The sequence below is a fragment of the Hermetia illucens genome, chromosome 5 (assembly GCF_905115235.1).
Source record: "Hermetia illucens chromosome 5, iHerIll2.2.curated.20191125, whole genome shotgun sequence".
NCBI classification, from domain to species: domain Eukaryota; kingdom Metazoa; phylum Arthropoda; class Insecta; order Diptera; family Stratiomyidae; genus Hermetia; species Hermetia illucens.
In genome coordinates, this window is record NC_051853.1 from 59,007,714 (window position 1) to 59,023,337 (window position 15,624).

At 40.4% G+C, this 15,624-nt stretch overlaps 1 long non-coding RNA gene across 1 annotated transcript; it reads left to right on the forward strand.

The window, feature by feature from the left end:
• Positions 1–2,823: 2,823 nt before the first annotated feature.
• Positions 2,824–3,565, forward strand: LOC119658330. Its single transcript, XR_005250214.1, has 3 exons — positions 2,824–2,954; positions 3,070–3,343; positions 3,394–3,565. It is a non-coding gene; the product is annotated as an uncharacterized LOC119658330 (long non-coding RNA).
• The last annotated feature ends 12,059 nt before the right edge of the window (positions 3,566–15,624 follow it).

Sequence of the window (15,624 nt, forward strand, 5' to 3'; positions counted from 1 at the left end):
TTGCAGAAATACCGGAAACAACTGCAGTAAAATCCAATATACAATATACAAAACTTGTCGCAATTGGAACATCCATGTTCATGCTTGCTAAAAGTTTCTTTGCTGATGTTGATGCGAAGTCCTTTTTCTTCTCTGATAACTATCGATTCCCATGAAATACTCGTTTTTTAGTGCAAGCATGACGTTGAACGTTAAAGGGATCTCCCTTCGTACGATCCATTTAAAAAAATCACTGAACACAGAAACAGCACAATACTTACAACAAAATATAACTGAGTATAACTTGAACGCCTTTCAGTGCTCACTCTAGACTGGATTATCCTTTCTATTCCAAACTACAAATAAGTTTAGACAATTGATTGGTTTTTCATCTTTTTATATTTATACCTGTGTTCAAATTTATAAGGCTCAGGTAAAAAACTAACAGGTTAAAAAAAGATGCGATGCTCTTTCTCATCGAGTACTCTAGCTGCGGCTGCAAACTCCTTACCTGTTTAACCCTGTAATTTCTGAAGGACTCGGAATATCGGAAAATCCCTTTGCCCACATATTCTCCACTATATATAGATACAATTCATGCAAAAAAAAAAAAAATTGATTTCTCCAACCCGACACACGGGATGACCCCCTTAACCTGTTATCTGTGTACCTATACCTGTCGTCTCTGAATTTCGGAAAGGACGAGTACAAAAGCCTGAAACCGTTGTAAACATTGATGTTATAACTAATGATTGGAATATCCTGAGCATTACAGTATCAAGTGGATGGAGATCAACAAGGAATTGCATCCTCACTGCACTGCTTTTTGGATTTTCCCTGCAAATTTGGCATTTCTGGGCCAAGTTAATTATTAAATACTTTTTGCGAAACCTGATAGGAGTTACAAGGGGTGTAGGAAAGACACTACTGTCACACTATAGTTTGAGGCCATTGCGAGAAGTACATCCAAAGTTAAATACCCTCTATTTCGGTTATTAGTCCTTATAACAATAAATGACGTAACTACAATCTCAACACCGAAAACAAGTGGTGAACGCAAATTCAGGTTGCGCTTACAATCTGGCGACGTGACGCGGTGGAAGTGATTTCCACATTTACAGTCTAAGCTATATGCATAGGTTCTACACCATTGTAATGTAAACTGATAACGAGTTCTAACTCCTGTAACAAATGTTACATCGCATGTATGTAATAATTGAAGCAATACCCAGTTCAATGCTTTGAAAAACTAACAAATGATCCTGCAACGGGTCATTAAGCACGTCAATTGGATCCAGAAAGGCCGTTTCTCCCACAGTCTGATGGTGTTACTAGTACCATTCACTGCAACGTCACCAAATAGTACGAAAGCGCCTTGACAAAAGAGAAGTTGCCTTGCAAAATGTAACGCATCAACGTTTTTACATTTCAAAGGAACAGGTCAGTGGGTAATGAACCGTCGATACCCCTCGTGAGAGGAAACAAAAACAATCCAGATAGAAGACTACAACTTTGAGACCGTTGAAAATTTCTCCTATCTACGGTCGAAAATCGTAACCGATAACAGCTACGACCATGAAATCCGCGCACGGTTGTTGGATGCCATCAGAGCCTATTTCAGCTTACAAAAACTGTTCCGCCCGAAACTCTCACCATAGGGTCAAAGCTCTTACTGTACAAGACAATGCTCTTGCCAGTCTTTATGTCTTCCTCGGTCACGCTCGAGAGAAGAATCCTCCGAAGAATTTTTGACCCCCTACACGAGGGTGGACGATTCTGTAGCCTACATAACGACGAAATCTATGAGTGATACCACGACCGTCTAGTTGTGGATAAAATCCGGCTCAATAGGTTCCTAATTCGTATGGATGAGGATGATCCTGCCCGAAAAGTCAATAAGGGCAATTCCTATGGTAGAAAAAGAAGACGAGGTGGACCCTGCCCGAGATGGAGCGATAGCGTAGGTCAGGACGCAGGCAGCTCAAAATTGTGGACCTTGACGTCTGGAGTTTCCTACTAAGGCAAGCCTAGACTGGATACCGCCTGTTGCCCCCCTTCTTGGCTAAAAAGTAGTTTATTTCACAAATGTTGGGTTTCGGAAATCATTTCTTTCCTTCTTCATAGAAGATAAACTTTCTTGAATTTCACCACATGAAATAATAACTACCAAACATTCCCAAAATATCAAATATATTGAAAAGTAGATCCCTAAAATTCTGGATTCTGAATGGAAATAAAATCTGTGTATTATCTGCTGCGACATCAAAGTTACCAAATAATACGTAAAAATTGCCACATTTTCAAAAACCGGGTTCTTCAGCACCCAAATGCAAGCCAATCTGTAGGCTCATCAACATGTGTATGTTTTCCCTTTACTAATCAATTCGGGAAGCCTCACTTAACTAATCTGGATGTCACGATCGAATGAGAGAAAACTAGAATAAACTGCGTCCTCATTTAATACCTAATACCGATACAACCGGTTCCGTGGGTCCATCATCATCAACGCGCAACAACCGGTATCCGGTCTAGATCTGCCTTAGAAAAGAACTCCAGATGTTCCGGTTTTGCGCCCAAATCCATGAATTCGACGTCCCTATAACCTGCTTGACGTCCTGGCCTACACCATCGCTGCATGCCACATCTCCTTTTTTTCACAGATTTTGCCCTTTTAGACTTCCCGGGCTGGATCATCCTCCCTCATACGGATTAAGTGACCCGCCCATCGCAACCTATTGCGCGCAACTAGACGGTCGTGAAATTGTCAATAAATTTCGCCGTTATATAGAATACGGAATCACCCGTGAATTGCAAGTGTTTTTTTTTTTCGCTTTTTAGGGTCTGGACATCTCAACAGGAAACGGAACACCCGGTGACCGCTGCCTGCCCTGTTTGTGACCTGTGTCCTTCAGCGTTTAAACTCATAGAAAGGAGCCTATAAACGGCGATTTCGTGACTCTCTACTCTTTCTGAAGGTATAGTAGTTGAGTAGATACGTTAGTACAGAGGACACTATAGACAACACCGGATAAATTGACTTTTTAGGCCCTGCCCAGATTTCAAATGATTTTTGTTCATATCTCTCTATAGCACGTTTACTTCTCCTGACCAAAACGTTTGCTCGCCGACAATCTACATAATTTAGTAGCAAACTGAATAGTGCTAGCCTGGGGCGAGAAACTCGTCAGTACACTGGAATGTACTGCGTTAAAATCCATGCAATGGGGCCAATTCAGAGATTAGTTGTCGGACAGAGATCTTGGAGAAACATCCGCATCTACACCCTTTAGACCGAAAATTGAAAGATATCTTACTTCGATCCCGAATATTTGGAGTGAATACATGAAGAGAGCTTTAAGTGAAGGTAAGCAACCCTCACATTTTCATTCCATTTACTTACTACATATATATAAGGGACAAGGTAGCCATATTCGAACTGTCGATCGACACAGGTTCAGGGCGAAGTAGCGATGGAGGATGCTGAATGTAAAATGAACTGAACAATGACTGATTTGAATGGAATAACGCAGCCAACACTCGTATATCAACAAACATAACGCGTTATCAAGAGTGCATACAATGTCCTCGGAGACGAGACAAAAATATAATAAAAAAAGTAATGTAGGAAGAATTGAAGAAGTGTTTTAAATACTTTCAGGCTTTCCGCGAGACTCATAATATCCCTCAACGACGAAGAATAGCATAGTTATCAATATTACTAGTACAACAGCATAACGCAGCAAATGACGGAATATCATCCTTTATTAGTGACTGATCACATCATCGCCATTCCGATCGCTTCCCAATGAAACAAATGTTGACGAAGAAGTGGAAAATTGGCATTCCCAATCCTTGTCAAAAGATCTATGGTAAGAAACCATATCGTATGAGTACATAGCTTTGATGAATAGCAAAAGAAAGCGAAAGGATGTTTGGACAATTTTCTTGATATTTTAATTTCATTCGGGCAACTTTAATTTAAACAATATATTCAATATGGACATAAAATAAATTTTAAACTGCATAATAAGTGCTCTTCTTTAATTTTGCTAGTTCTCTAGTGTCGTTAGATTTGAATTATATTTATCCCCATTGATCCAATGAACTACACTTTTTGACACAATTTGAGTTCGTATTTACACTGAAATCCACCATTCATAACCACCTCTACATTATTCTTTCCATCACGATATATCCATTTTAATTGAAAACCATTTCGCTGACAACTATTCAGTTATCTCTGGCTGAAATACCAAACCAAAAAGCTGAGTGAACCTGAAATAAATTCAGGCGATGATAGCCTTCATGGAAGCTTATTCAATCCAACGTGATCTGTCTATTCATAGCACGACTAAATACGACATTCAGTCAGCCCTGAGGGATGGGAGAATGTTTATTTATGATTGATTGATACAAACTATCGAAGAAAAGAACTCATAAATCATGGAAGAATCTTTTGGAGATAGCGAGGGATTAGCCATGTCACCAATAATTCTAAGCATTGTGTAAAATATGTTCACAGGATTTTACTGATTCTGTTTGTCTTGGCCGGATTTTGAAAGGAAGATTACTAACCATGTCATTTGTGAATGGATAGTGAATGCTCAGCAACTAGTTTTGAAATTTTTAATTTAATTCTTTCATAGCGACTGTCACTATATATAGACATAATCAATCCAATATTTTTCGGATCTATCCTCAAACAAAACCTCCATTTCTTCAATGAAAATATTTCGTTCAAACAAGAACAGGAATACTTCTTCCTGTTCCTAGGTATATAGCGAATTTTCAATAGTCGGCATAACTACGTTTCCCGCCCTTGCCTTGAAGCAAAACATATCTAGTGACCAGTACTAGATGAAAAATTCAAAGAACGGACTTACATTTCGAGTTAGCAGAAATCCTGTCAAACCAGGTGGTATTAAATTGGAACTAGAAAATCTGAAAGGTTCAATCACGACCCAAACATTTCGAAGAAAGACAACATTGCTTGGTTGCAAAAAAATAAGAAAATACTTACATACTCTTGGCTGCAGCGTATATTTAATTCAGGAAAACCTACGTGAAGATAATATTAGGGTCTCATCGAACTAATGAAGAAATATAAAGGAAAACAACAATAAGAGAATTCGAAAATCTGAACTGAGTCGCCGCTACTATAGGTCAAATCGCTGAAATCCAACCCCTGCCAAACGTGATAACAATAACTGCACCGCGTTCCTCTGGTATTAATATTATTGCTATTATTGCTAGGAAGACAGATTACTAAGCGTGAGCCGATGCCATGCAGTTGGCCAAAGGCCTCTAAATGTCCACTAAGTCGCTTTACCGAGCCGACCGCACTTTTGTCAACATCTTTAAGGAAGAATACCTCACACTCGACCCTAACTTCTGACTAGTTTGGAGTTGAAGAATTCATGGATACCAAAGTAGAACTACCTTAACACCAATTTTTTGTATTACCAAGACCTTCTTGTTGAAATAGTCATCGACAGAATGAGAGATCCTCCAATCTCAGGCCTCCAACAGGTAAGCCGCCAGACCTGAAAATCGCTACGGTCTCACAAGGAAACGTCTGCCATGATTTGCTTAAAAATGCATCGAGCCAACCAATACGTTCAACATTAGTAAGGTCGAGGTGAAAACAGTTTTCAAACATCATCAAAGACCCAAGTTTTTCTGTGGAAGTTGAACTTCATCTTTTCATCCATGTATAATATTTTGACATTCAAAAAAAAACCAGGCTGTGGTCCACTTCCGTCTCCATTGTGAGAGTTCTTGTGATTTGCCAACAGGGAGGTTGCATCTTATCTCTTGACCATGGCAAGGACATTATCCATATATTTTACACAAAAAAGAAGTATTATTCCATCCTCTCTTCCATTTTTTTCATGAAGATTTCGATGAGTAGTGGAGAAAAGGGGTTACACATTGTAATTCCAGAGTTAGTCTTGTAGGTTAAATAAGTTTCGCTCATACATTGCCAGACCCGCTTTATATATTGGCGAAACTCCTTCTTCCACTCACTCAGATAAACTTTCACTCTTCAGGGGGTCTTCTTCCAGGCAGCAGAGACTCCTGTACAGGGATGCCAGGGAACAAAGCTGTAAAATCGAAGAATACTATCATTTTCTCGTTTGCTATTTCCTTCAAGTTTTCTCGGATCCCTTCCATGAGCTCCTTCCTCTCGTTCACTGCGTATTTGCTTTTGAGCCCCAAACTGCTTAGTTTCGAAAGCAGCTATTTCACTAGTATCTGAGTTGGCGAGTTTGTTGCGATGCTTATCTCCCTTATTTCATTTCCACGCTTGTGGATTTTAGGCACGTACTTGATCCTTGGAAGATTTGGCTTGGACACACGCGCTTTTGATAGGTTTCCAACGACACCTTGGCATTCTTTAATCGTTTTTCCATCCGTTTGTTCGGTTCTAGTACGGGGTCTCCCTTAGTTCATGGAAGTTGCCATTGTTCGACTTATTCACGACTGATTCAATGTACTCCTTCCTTTCCACGATCAGAACCGTATTTCCCTTCTCCGCATTTATGTAAAAAACCGATTTTTCCTTGAGACCCTTGGTTTCTTTACTCCTCCTATTGGTCTTCTTGCCTTTGGCATCATCTAATATGTTTCTGACTTGACCTTTTCTTACAGTTTCTTTTTCGTCTGTTGGGAAACAATGAAAGGCCGCTTCGATGCCCACTGTTATGTACAGTATTGGGAGTCTACCTGTCTTGAGAGCGTAGTTCAGCCTTTTATCAATATGTATCCAATGAAAACAAGACTCTTGATTTTGATTAAAGGGACTGAGAAGGGAGTAACTAGCTCCTGAAATATCAATATCTGCGAATAAATACAATAGGGGTGTCCCTAATTAGAAAATAGTATTTTCGTTTCTTTTAGACATTTATATTGTTTCCAAATTCCAATAAAAGCACCAAGAGCAGCTCTGAACTGTCTTTGAGAAGATCCACCAGTATGTTCTGACCACCTACACATCGAAATTCTCTCCAATTACGAAGACTACATCCAAACTAGCTCTGGAAAATTTTAATGTAGTTGTACATTACAAGAGGATGCACTATCAAGGTGGACCGGTTGGAGACTTGGAAAGCGTTAGCATGACCCCATCACCATTGTTCGACGAAGAAGAAAAAGAAAGACAAAGGTCCACATGATTCCATATCCATAGTATTCAACGAAAGCAAAAGCCAGATGTCCAGCATGACGCCGCTTTCTCCACATGAAGAAGGTGATCTTTTAACAACCCAGAACCACACTTCAGATACAGGAGTGGGTGCAGTGCTCGAGCGATTTTACAATGACGATTTCATCTAACAAAAGAAGGCAAAAATTATCCCATTGATCTGGGGTTTAAAAATAAAAAATCCATCCAAATCTCACAGGGGAAGAGGGATTAATATCGGAGATATTATAGATGTCGGATACCAATGGACTCATATGTGAATGAGGACCTGAGTCATGTCAAAGTAATAATGACATTGTCTCCAAATGTACTCGAATGGTTTTAAAACGAAAAGCTCTAATATATGTATTTCAAGATCAAGACAGAAATTACTTCCGGATTGTCACAATCGGGACTGATGTCGAATTTTAGGTAACACTAGGCAAACAGTTAGGCTCGAACGGTCCTGCGTACATAAAAAAAATAGAGGGGCTTTTATGATGGTGGCCAGTGGTAGATTATTGGGCAGATCCGCTTCGTAACATCGAGCACGTTTGCAGAATGCTATACTTGTACATGGTCTAAACCAGACTGTCCGAGAGCTTCAAGATATCCAGGGATTTAGGTGCAGTACCAATAACTGACAATATTATATACCGAAATTCTTTAATTTCCTGAGCCAGTGGCTTATAGTTGACCTTCTTTCCCGCCTATTTTGGCTCAATCTTGCTATTATGGAGGATAGCTTCTTCAATAATATACCCGGAGTGACCTACCCTGTCAACAACGGAGCGTCAAATTTTTTCTCGTGAAGTGTGTCCCAATGCATACTGTAAGCAGTGCTATCGAATACTACCTGTTGTTCATATCAGCAAACGAAACCGTGATTACAATTCTGCACTGGTCATTTTCGAGCCGCCCTTTCATTAAAAGCTTTCTATAAGAGTGAGCACGTTTTCCTGGATCGTATACATAAATAAACATTTCTATACAAGGGGATGATTTCTATGGGCAACTAACTATGCATATAATCAGGAGAGGATTCCTAAAGGTGACAACGTAATCGTGATTGCAGATCTGAATGGCAAGGCGGGCTCAAGCATATGATAGAGAGGCATGGTCTTGTGACCGCAACAGCAACAGCGAAGGGTTTGTAGATTTCTGGAATTTGCATAGGGCCTGCCACAAGATCAGCTGAATTTCGACTGATCTTCGACGAACACTTAATCAGATATATATAACTATCTGCAGTGGAGTCATTACTTGTTTTCTAAATGTGTGTAACCAAAGAGGTGCTGACCTAATCCTCGAAAAAGTCCAACCCCTGATAGCGCTTACCTTCGCTTGTGTACCTGCTAGCAGCAAAGCAGAGTGCACCAAATCCCTAAAATGCGATTCGGAGCAAACTTTTCGCGGACAAAGTTATCGACTACGTCGCAAATTTGCAAAACCTGACTGACTGCGACAAGAAGTGCAGTGTAGTGTGCGCCGTAACAAACGGAATTTCGCCATTATCTTGCTGCTAATAGCAACGATTCGGTTCAAATACACCGTAACGCAAAAGAGTATGCAAAGCATTTGGACGGTTTTATAAGGAAAGTTAGTTGCAGGATTCGCATCCACGGCAATGAGTAGCTGAAAAGGTGGAAGCACCATATCACCACGATTCTGAATTTTATAACATCCGATAAAATCTCACCTCTTGTGTATGATATGGCAAGTAACCGTAATTTCCAGAAACGATAATGTCGTCGTTATAAAGAATAGAAAAGGAGATTATCGATAAGAGTCCAAGGAAAGGCACCAGTCCTGAGTGTGATCACTGAAAGGGTATTTGCGTGCTTCCTGCTGTCGAAGAGATAATAGAGAAAATATTTCTGGAACGTTTCTAAGAAAACCTCCTAAACTTGATCGACAGAAAATAGAGTGATTTTCGTTCTGGATTCTCTGGTAATGAGCAAATTAACATTCTTCGCATCATTGCAGAACAATGAGTGGAGTTTAGATATCCGTTCCACCAGCTTTTCGTCGACTTCGAGAAGACAACAGTGTGAACAGGAAGTGTATCCTGTAAGCTCCACACAGGAGGGACATTCAAGAGAAATTAATGGTTATCATCAGATACGATGGTGCGAAATGTCCTGTGCTGCATCGAGGTCAAATCTAAAAGAAAATCCAAACTACAGTCGTCCTGAACTGGAGGACTTGAAGGGGTTTAATGAACTACGTGATTTTTCTTCGGGCTGATTCCAGTTAGCCCACACATACTCGAGGTGGGCGGCTACACGTACTAGAAGAGTCTGCAGTGCAAAACAAACCTGAAATGGCCCCTGCCACGAAGTCTCACCGGATGTTATCTGATAGAGAACATATATCCCCTGAGAGAATAGGAGGACTCCTGGGGGATCTGTTCTCAGCCCAGCTATTTGTGGTTGCCCCCCACGGCGTTAAACCCCTCAGACCTTCATGTCATCTTTCCTCAAATACCTCAACTACACTAATGACAATTGCTTGCTCCCTCACCGAGTCACAGACCTTAGCCAAAACACAAACAGGTTCAGACTAAAGATAAATACAAACAGAATCTACATTCTCAGTCTGACTGGTCATCGCACTCTTCTCATTTGCATTAATCGACGAAACATTGAAGCCGTCGAAAAATTTGTATATCTAGGTAGTGTTGTTTTTGCCGGCGGCAACACCGAGCTGGACGTTGCTCAACGTGTTAAAAGCGCTAAACTCGTTTTCATTGTTTTAAACAAAACTTGGATTTATTTTAACATCAGCATCAAGTTAAACTACTTCTTCCATGCTTTTATATTGGAATAATAATTATAATCGCTGGTGCAGCAATCCATATTGGATCAGGGCCTTGAAATGTGTTAGAGCACTTCATTCAAGACCGTAACAGTACACTACAGGATTACAGTACCCTGTGAAAGACAATGTGGTCAGCATTGCGCTCGATCGAGATTATTACCCTGCCCACTGCCGCCAGTGAGATTTGAACCGCGACCTTCCGTACGACAGCCTTGTGCTCTAACCATTGAGCTATCCGAACACTTTATATTGGAATAGTACATGGAAAATGACCACAACAGTTGCTCGGAAATTCCACAGTGATGGCCTTGCACAATAACAACTGGAGAGCTTTGTTAGCGTATGGACCATATTCCCGTTTACGTCGATGAGAAGGCAGAGGTGGCAGTGGATAGACCTCACCTTCAAAAAGAATGACAACTCCATTCCGAATTACGCCATGCGATGTAACCCACTATCCCAGGATAGGTAACGAATGGATCGCCGTAGGACCGCCCGGCCCAAAACAGAGGAGGAGAACTGGAAACGTCCCAGGAGTTCGTGGGGTGGGCTGACATACATTTCTAGGAACCAATAACGATGGCGCTTAAAAGTGGTTGAAAAGATACGGAAAAATGATGTTTACACCTTCTCATTGCATGTATGCGAAACCTCTGGTAAACTCAATGTAAAATGACCCAGCTTACTGCATATAGTGTCAACATTTGCTCCGCTGTCTTAAAACTATGTAGTGTGGAATAGCAACACCTGTAAATCTTTTTGAGACTGTTACAAAAAAGGAGTTTAGATAACTAGAAGGCAACTTAAATAGCATGCGGACGCGTTTCCCCTGGAATATTTCATCAACAATATACACGAAGTTAATACTAACACATTTGAGCCTTTCATTTAATATTCCTCCATAGTACATCTAAAAATAATAAGCATGTAATGGAGCCTGCCCCTCCCAGGATTTCAAGATAACTTATCATCGAAACTAAGAAATAAACTGCACATAATTTAGTCATTATATGATAATCTAATTCACTTAATTCATACTAGCAACTTGATAAGTAGTATCAATTCTTGACACAGTGACTAATAGGCTGGAACATTTTTTCTTAAACCCTTGTAATCAGTTGCTCCTGCTTTAAGGTGCACTCCCTATATGCCGCCGATGGCTAAGCAAAGAATTCATACTACATTTCTGTATCCTTGAGTAGATTTTTTAAAATATCCTATGAGCCACTCGGGCAAAGAAAACAAATAAACAGGAATCACATCAAAGCATATCTTGCTAAACAGCTTAGGCTGTGTTTTTACAACTTAATAATATTGACTTAAACGACATCCTACCATCATGAATGCCCTAAAGGCGACATCGTAGCCAGGCTGCATCAAAAAGAATTTTCGCATAAATCCCATAAATGTCGTTTTATTCGCTTTTGTGGATGGAGCGTATCAATAAAATATAAAATAAAATTCTTTCTTTGATTCTATAGAAATGAATACTGTCAGAAAAATTGAGAAAGTTTAAAGGATCGTATTTTTCAATTAAAGCAATCAATTAATTGTATCTCCTGTGATGGAAAAGGAAAAAGAATTTACCTCTTTAATGTCTTTCACTGTTACTTTTCAAGAACATCCACATGGAAGCGTTCTGATCCTACCCTGAAATTTTTTTAGACTTCATCAAGTGCACAATGATTAAAGAATCAGTCATGAAGTTCCAAAATCTATAATCTGTCTATAACCTATTATGTTAGCCCATTTAGATTGACAACGGACTCAACACAATGCAATTGCGCCATCGAAAGCTGTTCACCTCCTAATCAGTAATCCCTTTGTCCAACTACCACATCCTTTCCGCAGTCTTCCTTTAAAAATCTACCAATTAAATTATACTTCTCAGCGTCAAGACTATCTGAAGACAAAATTAACGCAATAAAAGGGTCAACTTCCGAAAAATTATCTCGCCGAAAACCAAAGACAACAAAAATCAATAAGTCGTTAATAGAGCGTTTTCAATAGCACACAAAAGTTAATTATTAAAGGATTTTGATTAGATGATACTCGGAAGAAGTCAATATATCACTCCCAGGGAGCTCGCCTAGTAGCCAGAGAAGTAGACACCGAAGATACGGACGGATAAGATAAAGGACATGGCGAATGCGAAGTGAGGTAGACAGGCGCCACCGTCATTTGCTTTGGGGGATGTAAGTGAATCAATTTTAAGTTTCCGTCCGATGGGGCTAATTTAAATTCTCCGAGAATGCCAAGGATATTAATTACTAAAGCCATTCATTAAGTTTAATTGCATTACTTTAGGTCAACTATCTCAAGGATGATGGGGAGGAAATAGAGTTGTTCAACAGTCAGGGCAACACGACTGCAGATTTGAATTCCATTCACTTTTGTATACTATGCACTGAGCTATTAAGATTGGGTGACGTTGGAGAAGTTGTTTTCTACTTGTGAGTCAATTTAACAGAAGCGTTCTGGAAAAACTAGGAAATTGTATTGAGAAATTGGAAAATGTGAAATTGAAAAAGTCTATGTCAACCTACCTTGTGCGTCCAGCGATGATGCTCGATTTAAACCCCTTAATTCAACCAACTCATATGCATTTGCAACCAAATACAAGTCAGAAATCGAAAAGTGGGCACTTCAGGTAAGTTCCGTGGTTTCTCTACGTGAAGAACTTTAGTAGATGAACGAAGGTTTCGTTTATACCTAACTGAAGATTCAATTCTGCACCATTGACGCAGTAACTCCTTTCTGAAAATCACTGTATTAAGTGCAGTTTGCTTGCATTATTATGAACCCCCACAAGAAAGTCAGGCTTTACTTTACAAGCATGCAGAATTTCACAGTAAACAAGCTTCCAAAATTGCCATGACAAATACGTGCTTCAATTATTGTTATAATTTATGAACATATCTATCCTCGAATAATTAATAATCATTTCTACGATTACTTGAATAGGGTAAACAAATTAAAACAAAATCTTCCCATTTGGTCTCCTCTCTTAGTACTAACCACATCTAACAGCGCTTAACTTATGTGATTGGACGGAGTCTGTTTTCCTATCACCCATACTTCAAATACAGCTAATTAAAGACATTCAATAGCGATTAATGTAATGTAGTATCTCATGCTCCTGAAATTGGTGATATGCACGCAGCTTAAAAAAGGAATTTTTCTGGAACTATTTGAAACTGTAGTAAATTTACAAGGAGGGAAGAGATTTAACCTTTTGCAACTTTGTTAGGATTGTCATCAGTACCATGCCATATATTGTGGCTTAGAATGTTGCATCGCAGAATTTAGACCAATTATTTTACAGTAAATTTCTTCCTCTTCTCTGAGACATAACTATTAACTTTTTATTATTATTTGGGGAGAAATAAAGATGGGATATTTTTTCAAGCGCAGCTTCATTTCTGGGGAAGGGTCTTACCAGTCTGTATCTCCTTCAAAACCGGGTAAAGCAATACATTCATGACAATCTGGGGAATCGTCCAATTCGAACCGATAAAAGTACATCCTCTATCAACCGTGTGCCGATAAGAACTGTATTTTCTGGATCAGTATGTCTTTTCGGAAATCCGCAGCCACATCGGCTGGATTCGCTTTCATCCTGTGGTAAAGACAGTATGCTTCATTCGCTCCAGATCCAAGGAAATCATTCCCGTGATGGCATACGCAACCTTACCCGATGCTGTCTTATAAGCACTGAAAACCCTTAGCACGGTTGGCTGGTATGGCGAACTCACCCTTCTCCACATAAACAAGAGCGGGTATAGTAGAGTGAATTTCACCATCTCTGCGATGCGCAGTCAGCAACCATATTTTGGCCTTCCAACATCAGAGATCGTTCTTACTTTTCTCGCGAATGGTCCAAGTTCCCCTTGAAGTTCTACTTGGCATCAATCATTCCCCGAGGTATAATGATTCGAAACAATCCCGTGGTACTCACAGATTTTAACAGTATTATTCTGGTGATTGGTAATAAGCACATTCTACGACTTTTCAGTCACTAGGTTTAGTTCAAGCAACCGTAGCCATGCTTTGATTGCATGAATGGTTTCGGTTTAATAAAGTTCTACGTCCTCAGATTGCTTCATAATTATCACTCACCACCGGTTGTCTGCAAAACCAGTCAATGTTGCCTCCTTTGGCATGAGAAAACCAAGCACTCCGCCAAAGATTATGTTCCACAGCAAGCCCTCCAATATGGAACTCCGCCAAACGTTGCCATTGCATCGACCGTAGAACGGGTTCGCCGACACTGCTACTCCGATAGTCCTCCCGTTAGCTCGACGAACGGAAGCAACAACAACTTCCAAATATTGTCAAGTAGTTTTTGGCGCTTCAGTAACACAAGCAACCTCTGCCACTTCCACTGGGCGGGAATCCTTCCACCACGCACGATTCACAAATCAACTTCAAGCCTTTGTTCGGAATGCCGTCCAGTCCCGAATCCTTATTATCCCCAAATCGTCTACAAATCTCTTGCAATTTCTCCTCGGTCACCCCTGCGATCGAAAAGACAGCTGAATGGATAGTGTCGACTTTGCCCCTAATAAAGCCGGTTCCCGAGAATGCCATTTTTTCTTGTATAGCGCGTTTCCCAATGAATCTTTCATTCACGTCCATATTCATCTCTCGAATGGCTTGCGAGAGCAAAACTCGAACTGCTACCGCAGTTATTAGTTTAAAAGGCTTCCCGTGGTGTAACCTAGGTCCTTGCACTCGATTTTTATCTCTTGCTTTAGAGCTTTTGCTTCGGCTTTCTCACCTAGCATCATTTCTACCTGGCAGCGTAAACTATCCCTTGACTACTCACTGGGTTTATTTAGCTCCGACATCAGATCCCCCCCAGATGAACAACCAGAACATCGGCGAGTTGGAGGTCCTGCCAACTGAAGACGACGGACAAATACTGCCACCACCAAGTTTAGGAGAAACAGTCCGTGCAATTCATCGGCTTAAAAATCATAAGTCGCCAGGAGCCGATGGTTAAATATGGAGGCGACCAGTTACACCAAGTGGTTCATCAACTTATGCTCAAGGTATGGGACAGCGAATCAATGCCTAACGATTGGCAACGAGGCATTATCTGTCTCATACATAAAAAGGGAGATATCACACAGTGCAGCAATTATAGAGGTATCTAGTTGCTAAGTACCATCTATAAGATATTCTCCACTATCTTGCTAGGCCGGATAGCCCCATACGCCCAGAACATCATTGGCCCATACCAAAGAGGCTTCACTCCAGGCAAATCAGCAACAGATCAGATTTTCTCTCTGCGGCAGGCGATGGAGAAACTGTTGGAATATGGACAACAGTTGCACCATCTGTTCATCGACTTTAAAGCCGCCTATGATAGCATAGCCACGGTAAAACTGTACACGGCCATGGGAGAATTCGGTATTCCGACGAAATTAATAAGACTGACTAGCCTAACTTTAGGGATATCGAATTGGTGGACCTCGGCGCAAAAGCGGGATGTCTGGAGTTCCTTATGAAGGCAGGCCTAGACCGGATACCGGTTGTTGCGCCGTTGATGATGATGATGATGATGATCAGATCCCCTTTCCTCGTTCTCCTGATACAACTCACACTACTGCTCCAGTCTGTCAACTCTCAAAGTATGA